Below are 21,996 nucleotides of genomic sequence, written 5' to 3'. Positions count from 1 at the left end.
AGCAGGTTGAGGGAAGCAATTCTGCCCCTCTACTCCACTCTGGTGAGACCCCACCTGGAGTCCTGCATCCAGCTCTCGAGTCCTTAGTACAGGAAGGACATGGACCTGTTGGAGCAGGTCCAGAGGAGGGCCACAAAAATGATCAGAGGGATGGAACACCTCTCCTGTGAAGAAAGGCTGAGAGAGTTTAGGTTGTTTAGGCTGGAGAAGAGAAGGCTCTGGGGAGACCTTATTGCAGCCTTTCAGTACCTAAAGGGGGCTTATAAGAAAGATGGGGACAAACTTTTTAGCAGGGCCTGTTGTGATAGAACAAGGGGTAATGGTTTTAAACTAAAAGAGGGTAGAGTTAGACTAGATAGGAGGAAGAAATTTTTTTACAATGAGGGTGATGAAACACTGGAACAGGTTGCCCGGAGAAGTGGTAGATGCCCCATCCCTGGAAACATTCAAGGTCAGGTTGGACAGGGCTCTGAGCAACCTGATCTACTTGAAGATGTCCCTGCTTATTGCGGGGGGGGGGGGGGGGGGGGGGGGGGGGGGGGGGGGGGGGGGGGGGGGGGGGGGGGGGGGGAGGGGTTTGAACTAGATGACCTTTAAAGGTCCCTTCCAACCCAAACTATTCTATGACTCTATGAATTAGCAAGAATGCATTCTGCCTTTCACACTCTTCCTGTAACTTGGTAAGCTAAGTCCAAAAAAGACCCTGAAAGTATGACTAATGATATAGTATACTAGTAGAATAAAAGCTGAGTGCTAATACATCAGAAACATTTTCTAACAGGCTGTATACTGCACCACAATGTTGTAATTTCACTGCTGCCTTATTCTGCCAAACAAAATGTGTGTCAATTTTAGTAATTATGCAATACATCATGCTCACCTATTTCACTTCCTTCTATCATGCCTTTATAGGAATACCAAGATAATAAGTGCTGAAGGTCATTTGTATAAGGATATATGTTCTGGAGTTACAACACACAGATTTTTTTTCTCTTGATCTACTGTGAAATGTATCCTGTACCATTTTATCATCATGACAGTACTGAACTCAACAAGCAAGTGCTATACCGTCACACCGATGCTCTATTTCTTAAATTTTTCTTAAAAAAAAATAAATGCAAAAGGTAGAGAAGTGGTAATTTCAGCTTTTGCAATAATGTATTTTTGTTTCTAATCCAAATCTGTACTATTTAAGAGTTTGATATTCCAGACAGAAGATAAAACAATTAACCTATTCCACATGTAATGACTTTGTGGCTCTACTTGAGCCTGTACAGCTGAGCACCTCCTATCTCCCTGAAGACAGCAGAAGCTCTAAATCCTTAGCGCCCCCCCCCCCCCCACCCTCAGGTTTTAAAGACAGCATCCACTCTACCATTTTCTTGTCAACTGACACAGGATCCAACCCAGAAAACAAGTCTGAAACACATATTTAAGCGTTGTTCACACCTAGATTGACACTTCACTCATGAGATTCAAACCCTGCGTAATAAAAAAAAAAAGTTTAAACACTTTTACTTGCCTCTCACTACTTTTTCTTGTAACTATACGGTAACAGTATTCCATCTGTACTTTTCACAGTAAAAGCAGAAGAAGAGAAAAGGTCATAGGACACTCTGGAAGGCAGCATTCATTAATGCAGCATTCAAGGTTGGATCAGAAGGAGCAATGGAACTGGGAATCACTAACCCAATGGCTCTACTCTTTTTTGCTTATTTGCAGTTCATCCTACAGTGCCTGAAGCCGTAGACATAGCTGCGTGCCAGCAAATTGTTATTCAGAAACTGATTCATATTGCACTGTTCACAGTTACTGTAACCAATATTTCAAGAATTACATTCACAGAGCAGCTCTCAGTAAAAGGACTCGGATGTGCAGCATAAACTTAAGGTAATTCACCGGTTATATTCAAGGCACAGACATTTCAGAAATCATGCAGAGAGGTTCTTAAACTGGAATTATCAGAGAAAGACATGGAAGTCCCTTTGCTGTGCTCTGTTCTTGTACAGAAGCCAACAATTTGTCTCAGAGTACAGCAGCAGCTCTTCAGCTTTAAGTAGTTGGTAAAACAGTATTTGTAACATCAAGTAGCACTACCTCTCCTCATTTACACCTTCTGATTATCATAATAACAATAAAAATATTTATAAGTGCACTATACATAAAAATTGTAAAGAATTTTTTCACTTACACACGTCGAAAGATTTGGCAATCGTGCACAGGTCAGTACTACCCACGTCATATAACAACACACGGGAAGGGAAGCACACATAAGAAACTCAGCTATCAGAATACATTCCAAATTACAGAAGTCCTAGTACGTAGTGTAAGTTCTTCCTATATATGCCATTTTTACTCTACCTTCAAGAGAGGGAAGATGCCTCTTTATAATTACAGCTTAATAGAAGCTATGCCAATTTTAGAAGACACCAAACAGCATTTAGTCAAGGCTATAAAATCTGTGCAAGCTACAGTATGCTTGATATCATCTCAGAGCAAAATGTTCCAAACCATTTAAACTTTGCTCTTTGAAAACTCCTGGATGAATAACCATACTTGTCCTAGTGGACACATACAGCACAACTGGTGCAAATACACTTATCTTTATTATACTATTTAAAAAAAATTCCAAACCTTAAATCCATATGAAAGGAAAGTCTCCACAGTCCCTAATAGTCTCAGCTAAGCAATCAGTCCTCCCAAAACTCCCCTTTCCAACTTTTACACCCATCCCTGTCTACCTATCTTCTTCAGTTCACAGATGCATCCCCTACTGCATTCTTACAGAATTTAAATGCGATTAATACTCTCCTCTTTCTTTTGCAAAATATTTTACATTCTTCTTCTTTCACAGGATCATGAAAATAATTGTTATAGATATTCTGGTCTAACAGATGTAAAAAAGAACCTGCTATTCTATAGATGGGAATAAAAGTCTTCTCTGTCTCAGCACCTTGGTATTTATGTATTTCATATTACAATTGGCTTTACTTACATACCCATAAAGTAATTACATACCCAAAAAGCAATACAGATTTTTAAAAAAATATTTGGATCTGTGGTGTACCATGAAATAATCCTGACTAAATCATAATGCTAGCAGGTAAAGGCCTAAAGTAAATTCTAAGGTGGGTGATAGAAGAGAGAAAGCAAAGCTGAAGTAGTCAAAAGAATTAAAGCCACTCTGCAATGTAAACGTTACAGTAGTTCCATAAAATAATGAGCTACAGCAGATTAACGAAGCAGCTAGAACATGGATTAGGTAACAGCAACTGTATGCAAGTTGAAAAGAAATCTCTTGACAAGTCTGACGGTTGTCTAAACAACCTGTTGCCCATACAGTCTTTAAAAAAGGTTGAGGGAGGAGCTTTCAAAACTTTGATGTGGTGGTAAGAGCTTTCAAGGAAATAAAAATGAGCAAAACCAATTGGTACAAAAATCAAAATCCACTAAGCCAAGTTCTTCTCTTAAGGTTAATTTAGGGAGCAGGACATTAGGGTGCTTCTCAGGGGAGGAGAGCTCCAACTTTTTACAGTTCAAAATCACATTGTCCTCTATACAAGGAAAAGACTAGGGAAAAAAAATATAAATGACTAAGTTCCCAGATTAGACATAGTCTTTTCTCACACTTTAAATCAGAATGCATTTGCAAAGATGAAACTAAGGATGCAGGCATTCTTAAGCAGGGAAGAAACATCAAAGTAGAATATTGCTTAATTCCTCTGTATGAGAGGATTTTATCCCAGGGATATTTTGAAGATCTCTAAGACTAGAGAAATGAGCAATACCTACAGCTCTATCACAGGATGCAACAACTGCTTTCTTCCTACATTTTGATTTACACCCAAATAACAGTTAGGATATCTCTGACCAGAGTAAGGAAGATCTTACAATCGCAGAGAAGTCTCAAAATCTGACCACACCCTAAAGAACCAAAGCCAAACTGAAGAAATGCAATCTGTCTAAAATCCTACTTATCCTACAGCTTCTTGACAGGCAGCAGGTCCAGTTAAAGGTACACATGAATTGTTTTAACACATTAATATGGGATGCTTGGAACTGATTCAGAGCACATCTTCAGGACATACATTTTCATTTGTCTCACCAGGTATGCAGTGCATCACCACTGACAGGTCAGCAGCTGCAGGACTCGGAGATCATTCCTTCATACTCCCCTACAGATACTGGGAAAGAGTACAGGGGCATTTTAGTCAGCTAGCAAAAGTCACTGGCTAATCTGAATTACTCTGCTCAGCACAGACAAGCCAACTATGGCTCACTGACTAGCCTTCACCACTGCGACGAGGGTTGATCTAACTGCCAGAACGAACAAAACAGTCAATGAACCCATTTTATTTTCAGACAATACACATTTCACATTTTGTTTTTCTTGATAATGTCGTGAATTTGTTTTCTGCTTGTTCTATTATTATTCTCACTAAAAATCAATAATGTAGAAAACATGACAATTTACATGCTGCAGGACTGCTGGACAACAGAAATTTTCATAAACACATGAAAGAACAATGAAGCATAAAAATCAGACAGGCCAGTGACTTGAGAGTTAAGGTACAGTTCCATGCTTATTTCTTATCTGACCATTAAATGTCACCTAACCGTGCCTCGATTACTGACCTCGAGAATGGAGACGGGGTGAGTACACCAAGCTGAATGAGTAAGCAAAACACTCCTGGAAAAATCAGAAAGAGACTCACAGGAGTTTTCAGCTATTGGCAGCTGGTATTTATTTTGGAAGGCAAATTAAGAAGGGGAAGCTGACAGAAATTAAAATATGCTTTGCTGTATGATGTACCATGTATGAATACAAATCTTTTGCTACTACACCTCATTTATTCATTTTAACCTTCTCCAAAAATATTTGTAAGAAACTGAATCAAAACAGTTATCAAACAAGAACTCCATACAGTTCTACCATGAAAACTAATATACAGCTCTTTGCCTTACAACGGACAATGCCAGCCTGGAGTTCATTATCTAAGAAATGATCACACAAGTTTTTCCTCAATAGCCAGTCTTTACACACATACAAACCCCTTATTCTCATATAAACTGATTTGCAGATGTACATGCATATGAGACAGTTGTTTACAAACATAAATACAAAAGCTTGTCACGATACACTTGAATGCATGTTATAAAAGATGCCACAGAAACAAGAAAAATTCACTAACCAGCTAATATTTATAGTCTGCTAGAAAAGAGGGGGATGAGAAATCTTTAAATATCTACGGTGTTGACAAAAAAATCCATACCAAAATATTCAACTGTCAGAATATCTTAATTCATATGGAGATTTTAAAAAAAGCTTTTCTGATCTATACCTACATGCTAGCTCCAAAACACCTACAAGACTAAATAGCTTCAAGCAGATCATGACAGTCTCATGAGATCGAAAGAACAGTGATAAATCAGCACACTAATTCACTTAAAAAAAAAAAAGCATAAGGCAGTGAATTACTTTTCCTTATGTCTCTGAGGAATGAATAGGAGTATGCATATATGCAAGCACATACACTTGTGTGTGTGTGTATACATGCATAGAGCACCAATATACAATTTCTCTGCATTTTATACTTCAGTTACTGATCTTAGTGGTACTGTTCCCAAGAGAGCCTCAAAAGCAGGCAACCAATCTTTCCTTCCGCTGTTTACTCCTTTCCCCTTGAAGTTTGAGTGGGGATGAGACAGGGAGAACAATGCAAGGCTCAGAAGCTGTTGCAATCAAGAAGCACAAACTGCTTGATTTAGGAGTTGGGATTCGGAACTCCTTCCTCTGTACACTTTATAATGTAATTATATTATTGCTTCTTGCTCAACATGATTCATGCAAGACTAGTTTGTTTTCTGTGGACTCAAGCGTGTGAGGACGCCAAGAGTCAGAGTTCCTTGCTGACAGTAAAAATACCTCCGCCTTCAAGAGCAGCTTTGCCCTCTGAAGCCATTCTGCACTGCACTGAATTTATTCCCACAGGATCCCTCTTCACTGTAAAAAAGGTTTATGTTGTAACCCTGTGGAGTGTGGGATTTACCATTTGGTAAAGATGGTTTCCTCAAGTGGCTGCTATAGCCTGGCAAGTTCAAAGTATTGCTTGCATTACCCAGAAATACTGCCCATGCACATCTACTGCAGAATTCATAGAGGCAGATGAAATCAGCCCAGAACGTATCACGCTCGCTATGCAGCAAAAAGCAGTCTCTACAGCAAGGAACACCAGTGATGCCTTGAGGACATACTGCAAATGCATCTCTCTGACTAGGAAATTTTGTGTAAAGATAGGAAAGTCATGTATCACTGTAAAATCAAGAGTCAAACATTTAAGAAGAACTGTTAAATATTTAATGGGAAGCCTCATAAAACATCACTAACATGGAGATGAAAATAATAAAAACAACCCAAACAACACTGTAGTTGTACTAAGCCAGATTTCAGCATGTACTCCAGACATTATTTGTTACCACAGTAAGAAAACAAGATAGCGATTATAAACATTGTCTAAAGACAGATATAAAGCTGTGAATGGAGCTAGAGGAGACAGGGAAGGTGGAGAATAGACACAAACAAGTTAAATTTCATTGCTGGAAGTGTGTGGGGGGGGAAATCCATAGTAGATGACTGTACTAAATTGATTCCCCCACCCCACAAAGCCTTGGGAAATATTCCTTTTACATTTCAAAAAGGACAATCTTGTGCTTAGTATGTTAAGTAAACAAAGCTGAGAGTTGAGTGAGGAATGCCAGAAAAGTTTTCCAGTTTGCTAAACTGACACGCAAACAGAAATACAAGGCTGTGGTAAGGTTCAACTACCTATCACACTAATTATTCACTCCTGAAAAAGCTGTGTTTTTCAGCATTTACTGAAGTCCAAATCGCAAGACACAAATTAAGATTATTTTGAAATAGCCAACACATAAGCCTCATCACACGTCCTAACTTCTCTTTTTAATGGGACTTCAAAACTTCTGCAGATCGAAGGCAATTCTGTGTTTAACGTCACAGCCCTCCTCCGATGTAAAAACATATTTCAAGTTTGAGACACCAAGGAGTCATACAGATTAAGCCTGAAATTTTCAGCAAGCACTAAACTTTGTTCTGACTTCACAGTTTCATCATTTAAAACCTGTGCAAATCCAGAGAACTGATTGACACCTGCTCCTCACCCCCAGAGGAACAGTCACATCACTGTATTTAAGGAACTGGATACACTGATTTTTTCAGCGCAAGTTCTCTAAATCTAGTAGTCCTGCAAAAACACAACCAAAACTAGAATTCAAATCCTTCTCTGTAAGCCTTCAGTCTGCTTGTCTCAAGTTGATTTAAGGAAGCACATACTCTGCTTTTTTCCTCCTGTTTGGACGGCAATTTTGATTTAAACACTCTGACAAGTTACTCATTTGGGGCCAGTTTTAAAGAAAAGAATTGATTTTATCCAGTGATAAAAGTTTGATTAGGCTTGTGATTTAAGAAATTATTTAAATAAGGCCAGGTTACAGGTGACAGCTTGCCTAAATCCATGCAGCCCAGAGCTGCGTAAAGCAGAATAACTTGAGCATCACAGTCCTTGAAAACATGACTTATAGTGATTTAGTCTTTCCACAAATGGGTATAGAAAGAAAACAGAACTGTTATGGCTGGAAAATAAAATTGCCAACACAAATATTGTAGCCTAAGTAATTTTCTAAATGCCCATATTACTTCCCAATAATAAAATACATTTGCTCTGTATCCAGACAGAAAGCAGTGAGCAAATGCACTGAACATCAAAATATAATTTAGTTTCTATTCAATCCTGGGTTTATTTAGGAAAAGAACCCAAACAATTTGAAGTTTTCCAAACAGTAAATAAAAACAGATTAAGAGCTCCAACTCATACAATACTCAATCCCAACTAACTGATATCTCTTTTAACACAATGTAGATAGTGGCCACATATTGATATACAGTCACATTTGGAGCAACTGACAGTGATATTACTTTGTATGACAAAATGTCCTCAGTACAGAAATTATCCAAAGGATAAAATTTATGATACATTAGATGTAGCTACTTTAATTGGTGCTGCTATCAAAACTCTTGAATAAAAGTGATGTCAACATCTATTGATTCAGTAACATTCACGATTGTTGATCAAAAATGCTTTCATTATTAAAGCTAGAGAATTTTGTACATTGACACTCAACCAACTGCTAAGGATTGGCAGGGTTCAGAGATTAGCCCCTGCCATCTGCACATGAATATGTATCAAGCGTTCAGTTGATTAGTAAAAAAGAAGTTACAGTGATTACAATTAAAACATATAGAGCACCATTTAAAGAAAGACTAAGGAAGTGATTTCAGCCCACAGGATCCCTGTATCAGATACAATGACACCTTCAGAACATACACTGACCCTCCAGATATTCTGCAGCACATCACTTCTAATCAAGGCTTCAAAGAAACACAAAAAAAATATCAAATCAGGATGGACAGGCTGAGACGCTGGCAGTCGCCAACATGAAGGACTAATGTCAGTAAATCTGTCTGAAGGCAAAAACTCCATCCAGCTTCCAGGAGAAGTTGTAATCTGACCCACTATCTTTGCCTAAAAATCTGAATTTACATGATTCAAACTGGGGAATGATTCCCTCTCTCAGTATTTTGAGATCATATACTGAACGCTGCTGCCACATAGTCCTCACAGAAAGTCTTTACCTGAGCTTTCAGACCGTCTCACACATTAAGTTCCCATGACTAAGTCTTTGCTGGGCTGTGATACTGCATCCCCTTAGATTTTTCTGAAAAGTTTCCTGTTTATTACTATTTTACAGACCTACTCTTGGAAGCACGGTTGATTATATCACTTTTGCCACCCTGTAATGGCCTAAGTACACCCTCGCACAGTTCTTTAGCCCCAGCCTGCATTTCCCTGATACTGTAGAGTATCTCAGTTGAGATTAGAACCACTTGGAGCACATGGGACCCTCCTCCCACAACTGAACTTGGGTCAGCTGAACTTCTCCTGTGGATCAAGGTACAGTGGACAGCATCTAAATCAAAGCCTTTGTCCCCTGCATGCTACCTCCAGCACTCTTTCCATGTGCAGAACTCAATGGCTCAAAAAAAAAAAAAAAAAAACCAAAAAAAACCAAAAAAACCAAAACAGAATGTCCTGGTTTCAGCTAGGACAGAGTTAATTTTCTTCCTAGTAGCTGGTACAGTGCTGTGTTTTGGATTTAGTACGAAAATAACGTTGGTAACACACTGATGGTTTTAGTTGTAGCTAAGTAGTGTCTATACTAAGTCAAGGATTTTTCAGCTTCTCATGCCCAGCCAGCAAGAAGGCTGGAGGGGGCACAAGAAGCTGGGAGGGGACACCACCAGGACAGCTGACACAAACTGGCCAAAGAGCTATTCCATACCATATGACATCATGCCCAGTATATAAACTGGGGAGCTGGCTGGGAGGGGCGGATCGCAGCTCGGGAACTAACTGGGCATCGGTCAACGAGCGGTGAGCAATTGCATTGTGCACCACTTGCTTTGTATAGTTTAGTTCTTTTAGTATTACTATTGTCATATTATTATTATCATTATCATTGTTTTTCATTGCTTTCTGTCCTATTAAACTGTCTTTATCTCAACTCACGAGGTTTTTTTTCCTGATTCTCTCCCCCATCCCAGGGGTGGGGGTGAGTGAGCGAGCGGCTGCGTGGTGCTTAGCTGCCGGCTGGGGTTAAACCACGACACAAAACAACCACAATTTCTCATCCTCTACTATTTTGTGTTATGACCATGTTATAACACAAAATTGATAGGTAAGAGAAGGAAAAAAAGAAAAAACGCCAAGCATCTAAGTGGAACCATGAAGAAAATGAAGCTCAAGAAAATGGGGGAAAGAATGTCAAGTATCTAGTAAATAAGATATTACTTTGGAAATAATAGTATTTTTCTACAGTGATCATGGCTTTTAAAGATCCTCACTGTTACTCTGCTCTTGGCTACACTTCGCACATTGGACACAATATTATCATGTACCCTTGGCTGTATCCACTTTGTCCTTAATTACAGGCATGGAGCATCCAACCAAAGGCATGACATGAACCGTGACTGCTCTTGTGGATGGAAGCAATGCAAGGAATGAGGATCATGAGCTTCACTGAAAATCCCAGGGTTATACCAACATTGCAACAGCATCACACAGGGAAATTTACACCCACCTTAAAGAAAATTGGCTTGGTCTATGCAAGACATAGTAAGACTTTAGAAGCATCAGCCAGCTTCATCCTGGATATTTCATCCGGTTTCTCAGGAGTAATCCAGGAAAGAAAAGAAAGAACAAAAGTGCAAAACTAGAAGTTGCACAGCACAATGCATGGAGCACTGGAGTTGCAACATTTTTAGCATCCATGGCAACTTCCCTGGCATTACCTCAAATTGCCCTGGCCATGGACACATTCTCTTAAGAAAAATCCTAATTGCCATTAGACACAGGTGGTGAATAACAGTTGATATGACAAACTATGTAGACAATCTACTGTTTAAATTAAGAAACATTTCAGCATTTATTTATGAGGTAAGATGGTAGAGAAGGTTATATACAGCACATCAATTGAAATGTCAATCTTCAGATGTTTTAAATGTAAATAAGTAGACCGTATCCAGGAAAAGGTGAGGGAGGCAATCCAAAAAACGAGACTGCCAAACTACAAACCTACATTTAATTATCAATTCCCAAAATAGACTATATGGAAATAATTTGTGATTCAGTGCATATTTTAATCTAAAATAGAGATATTGTATAGGTTACTTACACAATGGAAAATTCCTTTAGCAAGAAGTAAAACAATTATCTTTTTAAAATTATTTTAGATGGGTTTCTCAACCATATCATCAGATATAGATTTATAAAAAGCCTAATACCTTTAAGATGGTTAAGTTCAATTTTCATCTGAATTTTTAAAAGCTCTCATAGATTTTTATTTGCTAAACACATTCCACTACAAAAGCCTGTTTAGCTGTAATCAGTGACCTAAGGCCAGATATGCTCCAACTTTGTTTTGCAAATCACATTACATAAAGCAAGGATAAGCCTAAGTCATAGTGAAAAAATATATTAGATTGATAAAACACTTCTAGATAAGAAGCTCAAAAATTATCCCTGAACCAAAGCTATTAATAGGATTAAATTTAAACATCTCCAACAAACAAAAATTTCAAGCAAAGTAAATTCTAGATGCTGCCTACAAGAAATACAATATTCCGTATAACTTTCAACATTGTATACGTTTAAGTAAGGATCCCATGGTCAACCTGAATGCAGATATTCAGCAACGCAAAGACTAAAAGACAGTTTTACTAGATGCCATACATCATCACTCTTCCCCAAGGTCTCACCACTAAAGTAAGCAACTCCCATGAGTTCCTGTGAAATAAGAGGCATCCTGTAGTATTTATGTGGATCTGGGAGGCTGTTTTCAGATTCCACTTACACTAGATAAAAACACTTCCCTCCTCATCTTCAACTCCATTACAGTAATGACCTCTAGGAAATCAGCAACCATCACTTCTCCTACCACCACAGCTGCATTTCACATAGATATTCTCTACGGTTTTAAGCAAACCCACTTGCACTGGAATGAAGCGTGACCTTCCCAGTCAGGCACAGGCAATACACTTTATCTTACTCTGGTTCCCAATGGCTATCTAATGTCTCCCACTAAAACAGAGTATTTGGCTTTCTCATAATTTGGACATGGTCACCCCTGCAATGGATGAACAGGCCAAGGTCTTGGCGAGGTCATTTGTCATTGTAAATGCATTCAGTCTGGGCTGTCATAGAAGCGGGAAGACACGCACTAATTTAATTAGGAGAGAAGATAAGGTACAGCCCCTTCCTTCCACTAAAGCTTGTTTTGATCTTTTACAATGGGTGAAAATTATCTTTACAGAAACTCTAAACTAGAGTTCTTACTGTTCATATTCTTTGGTAAATTTATCTTCCTGAAATATCATACTGATTCTAGTGCTCATTTTTCAGTCAGTAACTGGTCTCCTCCCCTCTCCCTATTTGAAACAATTTTTCAGTTCATATGTGTGTCCCATCTTTAATTTTTCCCTCCTTTGCTTTCTTGGTTAAAACCTCTCTCTGTTGAGATGACAGAAATCACAACTTATACTGACTGATGATGGAAGATCAATACCCACACTAAACCACAATTTCTGGATGGGATTGCTACAAGGATCTTGCATTTTGTGCTCTGCAACAGACTGCTATTGCTGGCTTTGGACAGCATACTATTCCAGTTAAACACAACTACGATGGAGTTCTGGTGTTGTCATGCTTGGCAAACACTTGACTAAATAAGGGAAGCTATTGCTTCTAAATGGTCTCTAAACACAATTCCGTTGTAAAAAAGTCCAAATGTAGTACTGGCTTTACAAAATGGCAACCATTATATACTCATAACCTGCATTGCTACTCCATAGCCTTTGATGCAGTAATTTTTATAATATCTTAACTTCAGCCCATCAGCATCTTCTTGCCAGGTTAGGGTGTGAATCAATCCCTCCTTCCAAATGAGATGAAAAACCTATCAGCTATTCTTTCATTTGTTAACCTTTATGATTATTAAACATTTATACTTAGCCAAAATAGATAAAGAAAATGACATCCCTTCTTATTTCCATATTATAGGTGTGTTTGCTTCAAACACAGGTTCAAGCCTGTAACCATTCACTTTCCCATCTAGTACTATAGAGGGTAAAAGCCTGATGGACTCATTTGGACAGTTCAATTTTGCTTTTCTTAAGACTGTTGCTAGACATTCTGTCATATTCTTTAAGATGTGCATTGCCTTTTCATGCCTAGAGGCACATTGTAATACCGCCCCCAAAAAGAGATATGAATAAAATTCAGGTTGTACTACAGAATTTTAGTCTTGCTACTGTTTCCTGAATTTCGTTACGACACAATATTGTATTCAGTTTCACGAAGACTAATATTTCATTATAACAAGTTACATCTGGACAATCTTTATGTGCACATGTAATCATCAAAAGCACAATTGCTAAGTGGGAAAAAAACACCTTGAGATTTTGGGATTCTATAAAGCTTATATATGCAAAGCAAAATATCACAAATCAGTAGTAGATAGAGCTCCTCTATTCAGACATTAATTTTAATCCCCAAGATCCAGCTCTACTAACCATACCAAGTACAATCACTTCCGAGGGTTTCCACAGAACAGGGCAGGAAGGCCAGTGATGCCACTGTGATACAGCTGCTAGATCTAGACACAGTGAAGCCCCATACAAGCCCAGCTCCCAGGGGATAACAAGGGAACCAGGTCCTGACCCAACGCAAGCTCCCTCCAATGTCTCTGCAGGAATTCCATCTGATCTGAGTTCTGCCTTCTCTGGCTGTATGCACTTCTCTAGGAAATAATTATATGAAAAAACCCACCTAATCTCTGTATTTTTCCATTTCAGATTAGAAGCAACCTAAGCTTGCAGTGGAGAGGGCAAATATTTACTTTTTAAAACAGCCAGGTATAAAACCATAATTCATTCTTGTCATATAGATGACAAACATGGATAGCATTTTTAACTATATTATGAGGAGATTATATGTGCATAGTCCAACAATAAACAGACATTTCTTCATAGAGGCCTGGACTACTAGTATACTAAAATCAGTGTTTAACTGCAAAAATGCAGCTGACCTTCTCTTAAGGCACAGTAATGACCATACAGTCAAAGCCAAGAGAAATTTAGCCCAATTGGAAAAACATTAAGATATGTACACTCAGGAAAATCCAGGATATGAGATACTTAGTAGAGACTAGCAAAATATGGAATCAGCATTTCATAACAGTGAAGTCTTTGGTCAAGTAAACTTCAGAGTCTCATAGCAGGTTTTGCACTTACTTTACTGGCTATTGAGTTAAGTCAAACTTCCCTCAGCAGGGAAGAGGCTAGTCCAGCAAAGAAAGAACTGCAAAAACTACAAGACTTGATATCAAGACATCAATGATACCAATATGGGATGCTAAATAAAGGAACTCTCTCATTTCACCTGATCATTTTCTATAATAAAACACTAACTGTAGCTCTTAAAACTCAAGAGCACAAACACACCCATACCCAAACCCCTTATTACCAAGACAACAGCGAAGGTTTTTCATCACTTCCTACAGAACTCCTAACAGAGTACTAACCCTAAGCAAGACTGCTGGGTGAACAAAGAAAAGACTCTTTGATTTATCACAGTAAGGCGGAATGAGACATGAAAACCTCTTGCCAGCTCATATCAAAAGCTCTGCAGGTTATCAGTTTCCCTAAGCGAGAAATGCTCTGGATGTCATCTGAAATCATTAAAAACCCTGGTTAACACTTAAGCTCCCCTGAAAGGTAGTTGGGGCATGGGGGGAAGTTGACGGCAGCCCTTCCCACTAGCTAAACATCATCTGAATCAGACTTCTAATGCACTGAAGCCCAAGAAATTATTTTTTCATATTAACTAACTAAATGATTACTAACAAAACGTTAAGTGATTAACATATACATGTTGATAATCACTACAAAGTTATCTATATTTGAAACGTACTTTTCATTTGCTATATCTGTAGAGTGAAATTATCACAGCTTTACCAATTACTGGCCACGTGTCAAAATGGGTTTTCTATCACCAGACTTGTAAACAGACCAGAATCCCAAGGACTCCCTTGTGTATCAAATCTATACCACTACCACAAACAATCACAGTAAAGCAAGATATTCTTTGTGGATTAAAACATAAACAAAACTGTGAACAGCAGATTTATTGCAAGAAACATTGACTTTGTGATCATATAAAAAGACAGACAGATGTCAGAACTGCCACTGTGAAAATTCAACTCACGTAAGTGATAACAGTTAAATCAGGCAGTGACTTGTATTGTACTAGAAAAACTGGAATTACAGCATTAAAAAAATTCTGCATGATAAGCTTCTGAAGGCGTTCCTCCTGTATTACACATGAAGTTGTCTCTTTCAGTACAACCATTCTGAGTAAGATTTCTAAGATCAAGGGATTTTTAGTTAGCTCCTTTCACATATTGCCTGTGCTATCCAACCCCCTCTCCCTTCCCACGGCTACTACATCAACTGTGGAAGATGTATCAATAACACACACTTCTTAAATATTTTTTTGCCTTCTTTCTGGGTACCTGCCAGCAGCACAGTGTCTAACCTTGGCATTTGCTATAAATTCTATTCAAACCTTCCTTTTTTGTAAGGTATTTGCTATCTAAGACTTTTAGATATCCCTGCTCACAAATCAAACAACTGCCAAAACTATGCTGCAAGCCCATTTCCCTCCTCCCTCATTTTTGCAAAAACCTTCCTGTACAAACCAGAAAATGTAAGTTTTGCACTTTTTCCTGAAGTGCATATACTCCATCTTTTTACAGTGTTAGAATTTTTGGGGCTTCATTTGTAGGATAACTAAATTTACTGAAAGGAGCAAACCAAATAATAAATCTTGGATATAATACTAATATTCCAAAAGCCATGTAAGATATGACCTTCTCGAGTTTATATAAGCAAATCCTTTGAGTTCAGAGAGGTCCAGTTCAAACTTATATTTACATAAAATATGAGACTGATAGGTATCAAAATGATTTCTAGCAACGTTTATTTCAAAAAAACACAACCACAAAGTTCATGAACCATTTCTATAAGATGTTGCATGCATCCCTATATACAAAGACATGGTGTATACTTTACAAAATCAACTGTTCATTTTTCATGGTGCACAGAACTGGAAAAATACAGATGACTGCTTTGGTTTTTAATTACAAGCTGAGCAGCTACTACGATACCTCTGTTTCTCACAATTCCTATCCAATTGAATTACATTCAATTTACATAATTGTGTTCAATTTCCTTTTGAGAAGTTCCTTCAAAAGGCCTTCCTACATCAGCCTCTCAGTTTTCTGGAAGCAACACACCATTTAATTATGCATGTAACTAGTAGGATTTTGGAGCCTCTTCTGCCCCACATCAATGATTTAACAGGAACATGGTTTAGGATAAAAAAAAATTAAACAATATTTTTCAAAGTAAGCTCTAAAGAACATACAGCTAGGACCATCTATTAACTGATTATTTCAACTGGTATGCTAAAATATTGAACAGATGTCCACATCCACTAATCAGGTAGCTGGCCCCTGAGAAATCACCAAAAACCACTCAAGCCCCTTAAGCAGCAAATTTAAATCCACATGCTGAAACAAACAGCCCAGTACTGATGTTTGGCAACTGTATCAACACCATTATAACAAGAAGTTCCCTCTGTGTAGTCAATACATACACACAGAGCTTCTAACGTGGATGCTGATAAAAGCTTATGCTTTTTGTATGATCCAAACTTTCAAGTATTCAAAAAGTATCTGGGCAAACCTATGGGGGTAAAATGTCCATGAAGTTCCCTTAAGCACAAAAGAAATCATCTTCGATCCAAGTTGTCCTTGACTTACAGATCACTAAGAAAGTAGCTCTGTGTGCTACTTCATTCTTATACTCTTCCCCAATAAATGACAAGGAAGAAAATTAGTACACAAACAGGACAGCACAAAGACAGGGTATTAATCTGATTGCACACAGCCATTCTTAAAATTTCTTCTAACTCCTGCCATAAGTACATCCCACAGCAACTACAGCCTTTGTTGTCCAAGTCATCCAATACTGAAGTCCACTGCTCCTACTTCACTGCTGTATGATGCTCTCCTAGGACTCCAAGCTGGCCTGAGCTAGAACTGAATTTGTCCTACAAGAAGCTGCCAAAAACAATCGAGGGGTTTTTAAAACTGAAAAGACAAAGTTTTATCAAAACATCTGTGATAATAAATCAGCTGAGAAAAGAAAACCCAGTGTGATTGGTCCAACAAAAGACAGAGCCTTTTCCCTGCCCACTGGTTCCCTGCCAATGAATCCTCCTTCTGGGCTCAGCTTGAGCCAAGTCAGTAGGTTTGTCAGCCTGTAAACTAGCTTAGTCATTTCTAGTCCTTATGGAGGACTAGTCCATAGTCTCTAGGGTTTTGCTAGCTCTCTCTGCTCCTCAGTGCAGCTTCTGACACTTCATGTGAGCTGTGACTTTCTGCAGCACTTGCCAGGTGTCATGCTGTCTCTGGCAACTCCTCTCTCATAAGCACTCGCTTGCCCCAAGGAAAGAAGTTGCCTCCCTTCTTCCAGTTGATACCGCTGATCCGCACACTCTTAAAAAGGAATGCAAGCATACAACAGAAAGTAAAATGGAAAGAAAACTGAAACAGTCTTTCAAGGACAATTCAGTATTATCACAGGGGTCATTCTACCTCAAAGAAAGGCAACAACTAAAAAGTTACCTGATCACTGCCTACCTTGCCAGTTCTGCTGTTAAAGCTAAATCACGATAATTTAAACAACAATTCAGAACTTTTTAGACCAATGTTTTACTACAACAAAATACACACAAGGGGGAATTAAATGGATCCACTATGCAGAAAATGATGAGTAAGATGTTCCATCCCCGGAACTTCCTAGGTCCTGTGTAAAGAACATAGTTGGGTTTTCAACCTCACGAGAATGAAAAGAGCCCACAATACTAAGAAAACAATGCTACAGAGTGCTCTACTAGAAGTTTGTTCAGCCCAATGAAGCCCAATGAAGGCACCAAAATATTTCTGAGTACAGCCTGAAACCATAAATAATAAAAAGCTAAAATACCAGTAAGTTAAAGATCAAACCTTTCTTGTAATATGGCTTATTACAATAAGAAAAAGAACAAAGTGAATCTGTACCTGTCACAATCCTAAGAAATGGCTCTCTTCTCAAATACCATCACAGGAAGTTACCGAGTTTTGAACAATATGACAAAAGCAAGAAGCACAAATCAAAGAGAAGCTACCTATTAAAGACATTCACTAAGATGGCAGAAGCTTCTACAACACCAGTAGGTGAGCAGTTAAAAAAGTGTTTTGGGAGCTTATCTCTGGACCCTAAGATCACATCGCATTTTAGCAAAAAAACACTAAGCAGACTGTTCCATACGCAGCAGCCAACAACACATCAGAGTGCAAAGCTAGGAAGCAAGAGCATTCCTAAATTTAAGGACCAAAATTACCTGTTGTCCCTGTCACAGGCCATTAAATTTCATCTAGGAAAGATTTCCACTTCTGAAAAGCTAAAGCAAAGACTTCCAGTTTCAATTTAAACATTTCAACGGATGACTACAGTGTTGTTCGCAAATGGTAGTTTGTTCAAAAGATTAATCATCTTCATTGTCAAAAACATATGCCTCACCTCCAAAGTGAGTTATCCAGCATCTGGTTTAGTGATTGATTCCTGTTATATGTCTCCCTCCAAACGAACACATGCATTACTACCTGCTGTTTTCCAATATAGCAAAGGCATTTCTCATTTCTGTTCCTGATAAGCATTAGGTCTCTAATTGCCAATCTTTTACTCATTTTTATGGATCTTTTCCACAGTCACCCAGTTTCTCAGCAACTTTGTCTGCAAGCAGACATCATGGTCATGGCTATATTTTAGAATTAAACTTCATTAAAATATAGACAAAGCAAAAATCACCTACTCCATCATTTATGTTTTTCATTCTCTCTACCAGTGCTATATCCTTCATCATCTCTCACTAATATGTGAGAACGACAATGCGCGTGCAATTCAGACTCACAGGTGTCACAGAAGGCAGCCTCCTTAGAGATCCTTTCAGACATTGGCGATCGGTAAGCCCTCAAAACTGTAATTCAGATAAACGTTAATACAACCAGACACATCAGAATGTCTCAGAGTCACCTATATGGTCCTGAAGAAGTTCCAGTAGCACCTGGAGGACACTAAACAAACAAAAAAGCTCACATAAACACAGTTTAAGAAGTAGCTGGGCCTAGCTAAGACTTCTGGAGCAGGAACAGGTATCTTCTGAATGTCAACACAGTCAGGGGTACCATCTGCTGTAGCTCACCTGTTTCATTTAACACCTCTTACATAAGGTTGACAGAAACAGAAACTGTATTTTGAGAGAAACAAGCAGCAAATTAAATATAATTCCAACTTCCTGGCTTCCAATGTTGTCAAAGATGCCATAACATACATGTCTGGCTGCAGTACCTGCTTACCAGAAAATTACCATCAAGAAAATCTGCCATTCCATTACACCGTAAAACCTCTACCATTTCTCTGCTTAAAAAACAAGAAAGAAAAACACTTCGGAGTATATACTTCACATTTTTTTTGGCAGAACACAAAGATCTTGCAACTAAACAGCATGAAACACAGGCCACCTAAGAGGCTTCAAATAAAAATTCCCTCACAGAAGCAGCTGCCAAGATTCATTTCACCTTGATGATACTGGACCCTAATAAACTTCATTCAAGCCAATCACAGAAGATGCATGTATCTTTTACAAAAATGGAAACAAACCTACTGTGACTGCAATCTTCAGGCTGCTGCTTACTTTTAACAACAGAGGGATATTGCTAATGCTAGAGAGGTATGAAAGTTCACTAAGCCTTCGTGGCTGTAGCAGCGCTCTGTTGCTTCACCTCTCCTCCCGCTATTCCCTGATCTTTTTCAGAACAGTCTTGTAAGAGACAAAAGCTATGAGGTTTGGAAGCAAGATGTTTCTCAGACTGTAAAAATCTCAGAAGAGTTGTTCCATGGTTGTTATTAAAGTCTTAGTGTATATCAAGGGGAAGAATAACTGATGAGTCAAAATAATTGCTGATACAGGGAGCTTCTAAATAACTTTGCTTCACATAGAGCTCTTCCACTTTGTATTAACAAGTGATAGATTTTCAGCTCCAATTTACCCCCAGGCAACTCTAATCACACAAGCGCAGACCTTTTGCCTAAACCTTTAACTTTTAAAGAAATTCCAGACGAGATGTCAAACTGGAATAGCAGCCTATTATTCTTTTTTTTTAATTTGGTTACCAACCCTGGAATTTCATGTTTCATAATGCATAGAGTTCTTTTATTATGCTGAGTACGCAGCCTTGAGGAAGAGAGGAACTGTTTTACATGCATCCTCTTAACTGCAGCTAATAGCTCTACTTCCCGATACAGAAGCACGGGGTTTCTAAGAACACTGCACGCTGGGCAAGCCCTTTTTGGACACTTAAATCCCTGACAATCCATGTCTACAAAATTCGGGTAATAAAGTACTCTTGAAATTACAATTCTGTCTTCTCTTTACAAGAAGAAAAAGCAAATCCCACCCTTTATTTCCACGAAGACTGAGTATCTCTAGCAGTAAAACAAAACAATTTTAACTGTGAAAGGGAAGGCAAGAAGTTTGGGAGACTCAAGTGCCAAATTTAAGCGACCTTACCTAGTGAAGTTAGAGTAATAGTTATTTAGTAATCATTCTGATAAGAGAAGACCAGTAAAATAAACAGATTTTTTTCAGGTTCCCACTATTATTCCTACTACTACATGAGGAGAGATCTATGATAAGCAGCAGAAATACAGCACTAAGTGGTGTCTCTTCTAGGTGTGGCCAAAAACCAAACAATATGTCAGTATATACAAAAATATAATCTAGATACCAAGTTAACATGGTTATTTGGAAGACAAGTATAATTTTGTAGCTTCTTCTGATTCTTTTTTATACACTTGGAAAGAAAACAAAAGGAGCTACTTTTTTTTCCTCTGTCCTTACCAAAATGGTTTCAGGCATCATTGTGATTTGGTGATCACGGTCAATGTTGTACAGCATTAGTCTTCTGTAATCTTGTCTTGCAAAAGTCTGCACCTTTGCTACCTGGGATATATTTGTCCCATACAGTATTTCAGGCCATCCACTACTCCTTTGCCGGAGGCCAGTCAAGTAAAGCTGGCCATGGGGGTCTGTTTACGTCTTTACCAAACTCTCCTTGACTTGAAGTCCATGCCACCGACTAGTTTTCTCACCAAGCTCTCTGCCAGGCTGAACACTGCATACAGTACTTTTATTAAGGAGTCCAGCTAATCTAGAATTAGCACCCCTTATTTCAGGTGGTTGAAAACATCAGTAAAAGGAAATCCCTCCACAATTAGCAGCTTACATAGATACTCCATGGGAATCATCTTTAATTTCAATCTCCTTTTGCCGAAATCATGCATACCTCCTCAGCCATCTAATAGATTTTCGGCCACTGCTACCACTACAGAGTGCTTTATTGTATTTAACAGCAATGAAAACAAAAACAAGCAGGCAGTCTAACAAATGAAATGACTTGTCATTTATATCTACCTACAACTATGACATCATCAGGTAACTGTAGAAACCATAGCACAGATGACACTGAGCTTAAAAAAAATAGTATAATATCAAGCATGTTCTTAGCATTCAACAAAAAACCACCCCAGGAACAGTCATCTTCCAGAATTAAAGAATAATGAGCCACTTCACAGGCATAGCCGAGAATACTCATTAAGATATTGTCAACTGACTACACAGTTTTCAATGGGTAGAAAGTAAGGTCTCCTTCAACTCCAAACACCTTATTCCTCTGAAAGGTTCTGTGCAATGAAATATTTTTTAGCTTCTGCTAAGCTTGGCACTTAGCTAGTGCCAAGTATTTTGATTTGAAGAAATTCGGAGTCTCTTTATGATATCGACAAGTACTTTGCTCAATAAAAACTTTCTTTTTTTGCCCCTCCCAAGACAGCTATTAGATTATACTACTCTAACACAAAGTAATAGCAACAGTCTAGGTTAATTTTTTTTCGTCCTTACTGAGATCTCAGAAAGTAACTTATTATAACTAAGCTGCTGCTTCACTGTAGGCATACTAACTTACAGCTTCCTGTTCATTTGAACTCTGTTAGAGAAGAACTTTTTTCCACAGAAGTAGACAGAAATGGGCACGCCTGTTAAGAAAAAGTCTGGATAAGATGCTCTTGCCCTCTTCTGCTACTAGTCAGTATGTTTTTCTGTACAGCAGGACAAGCGTCCCTCTTCCACAAGAGGCATG

General features: G+C 38.4%; 1 protein-coding gene across 7 annotated transcripts in view; it reads right to left on the bottom strand.

Moving 5' to 3' along the window:
• Positions 1 to 21,996, bottom strand: part of GULP1 (GULP PTB domain containing engulfment adaptor 1) — a 168,534-nt gene that overhangs the window by 113,872 nt on the left and 32,666 nt on the right. The window contains exon 1 of one of the 7 annotated variants that reach the window (XM_050900023.1): positions 4,089 to 4,143. The exons of the other annotated variants lie outside the window; for them this stretch is intronic. The gene's annotated coding sequence lies outside the window, so the exon portion shown is untranslated. Of the gene's footprint in view, positions 1 to 4,088; positions 4,144 to 21,996 lie in introns of those variants that run through there. 7 annotated transcript variants of the gene reach the window in all.

This window comes from Gymnogyps californianus, chromosome 7, assembly GCF_018139145.2.
Source record: "Gymnogyps californianus isolate 813 chromosome 7, ASM1813914v2, whole genome shotgun sequence".
Taxonomy (NCBI): domain Eukaryota; kingdom Metazoa; phylum Chordata; class Aves; order Accipitriformes; family Cathartidae; genus Gymnogyps; species Gymnogyps californianus.
The sequence above is the reverse complement of the archived record's forward strand: the minus strand, read 5'-3'. Positions and strand labels throughout refer to the sequence as shown.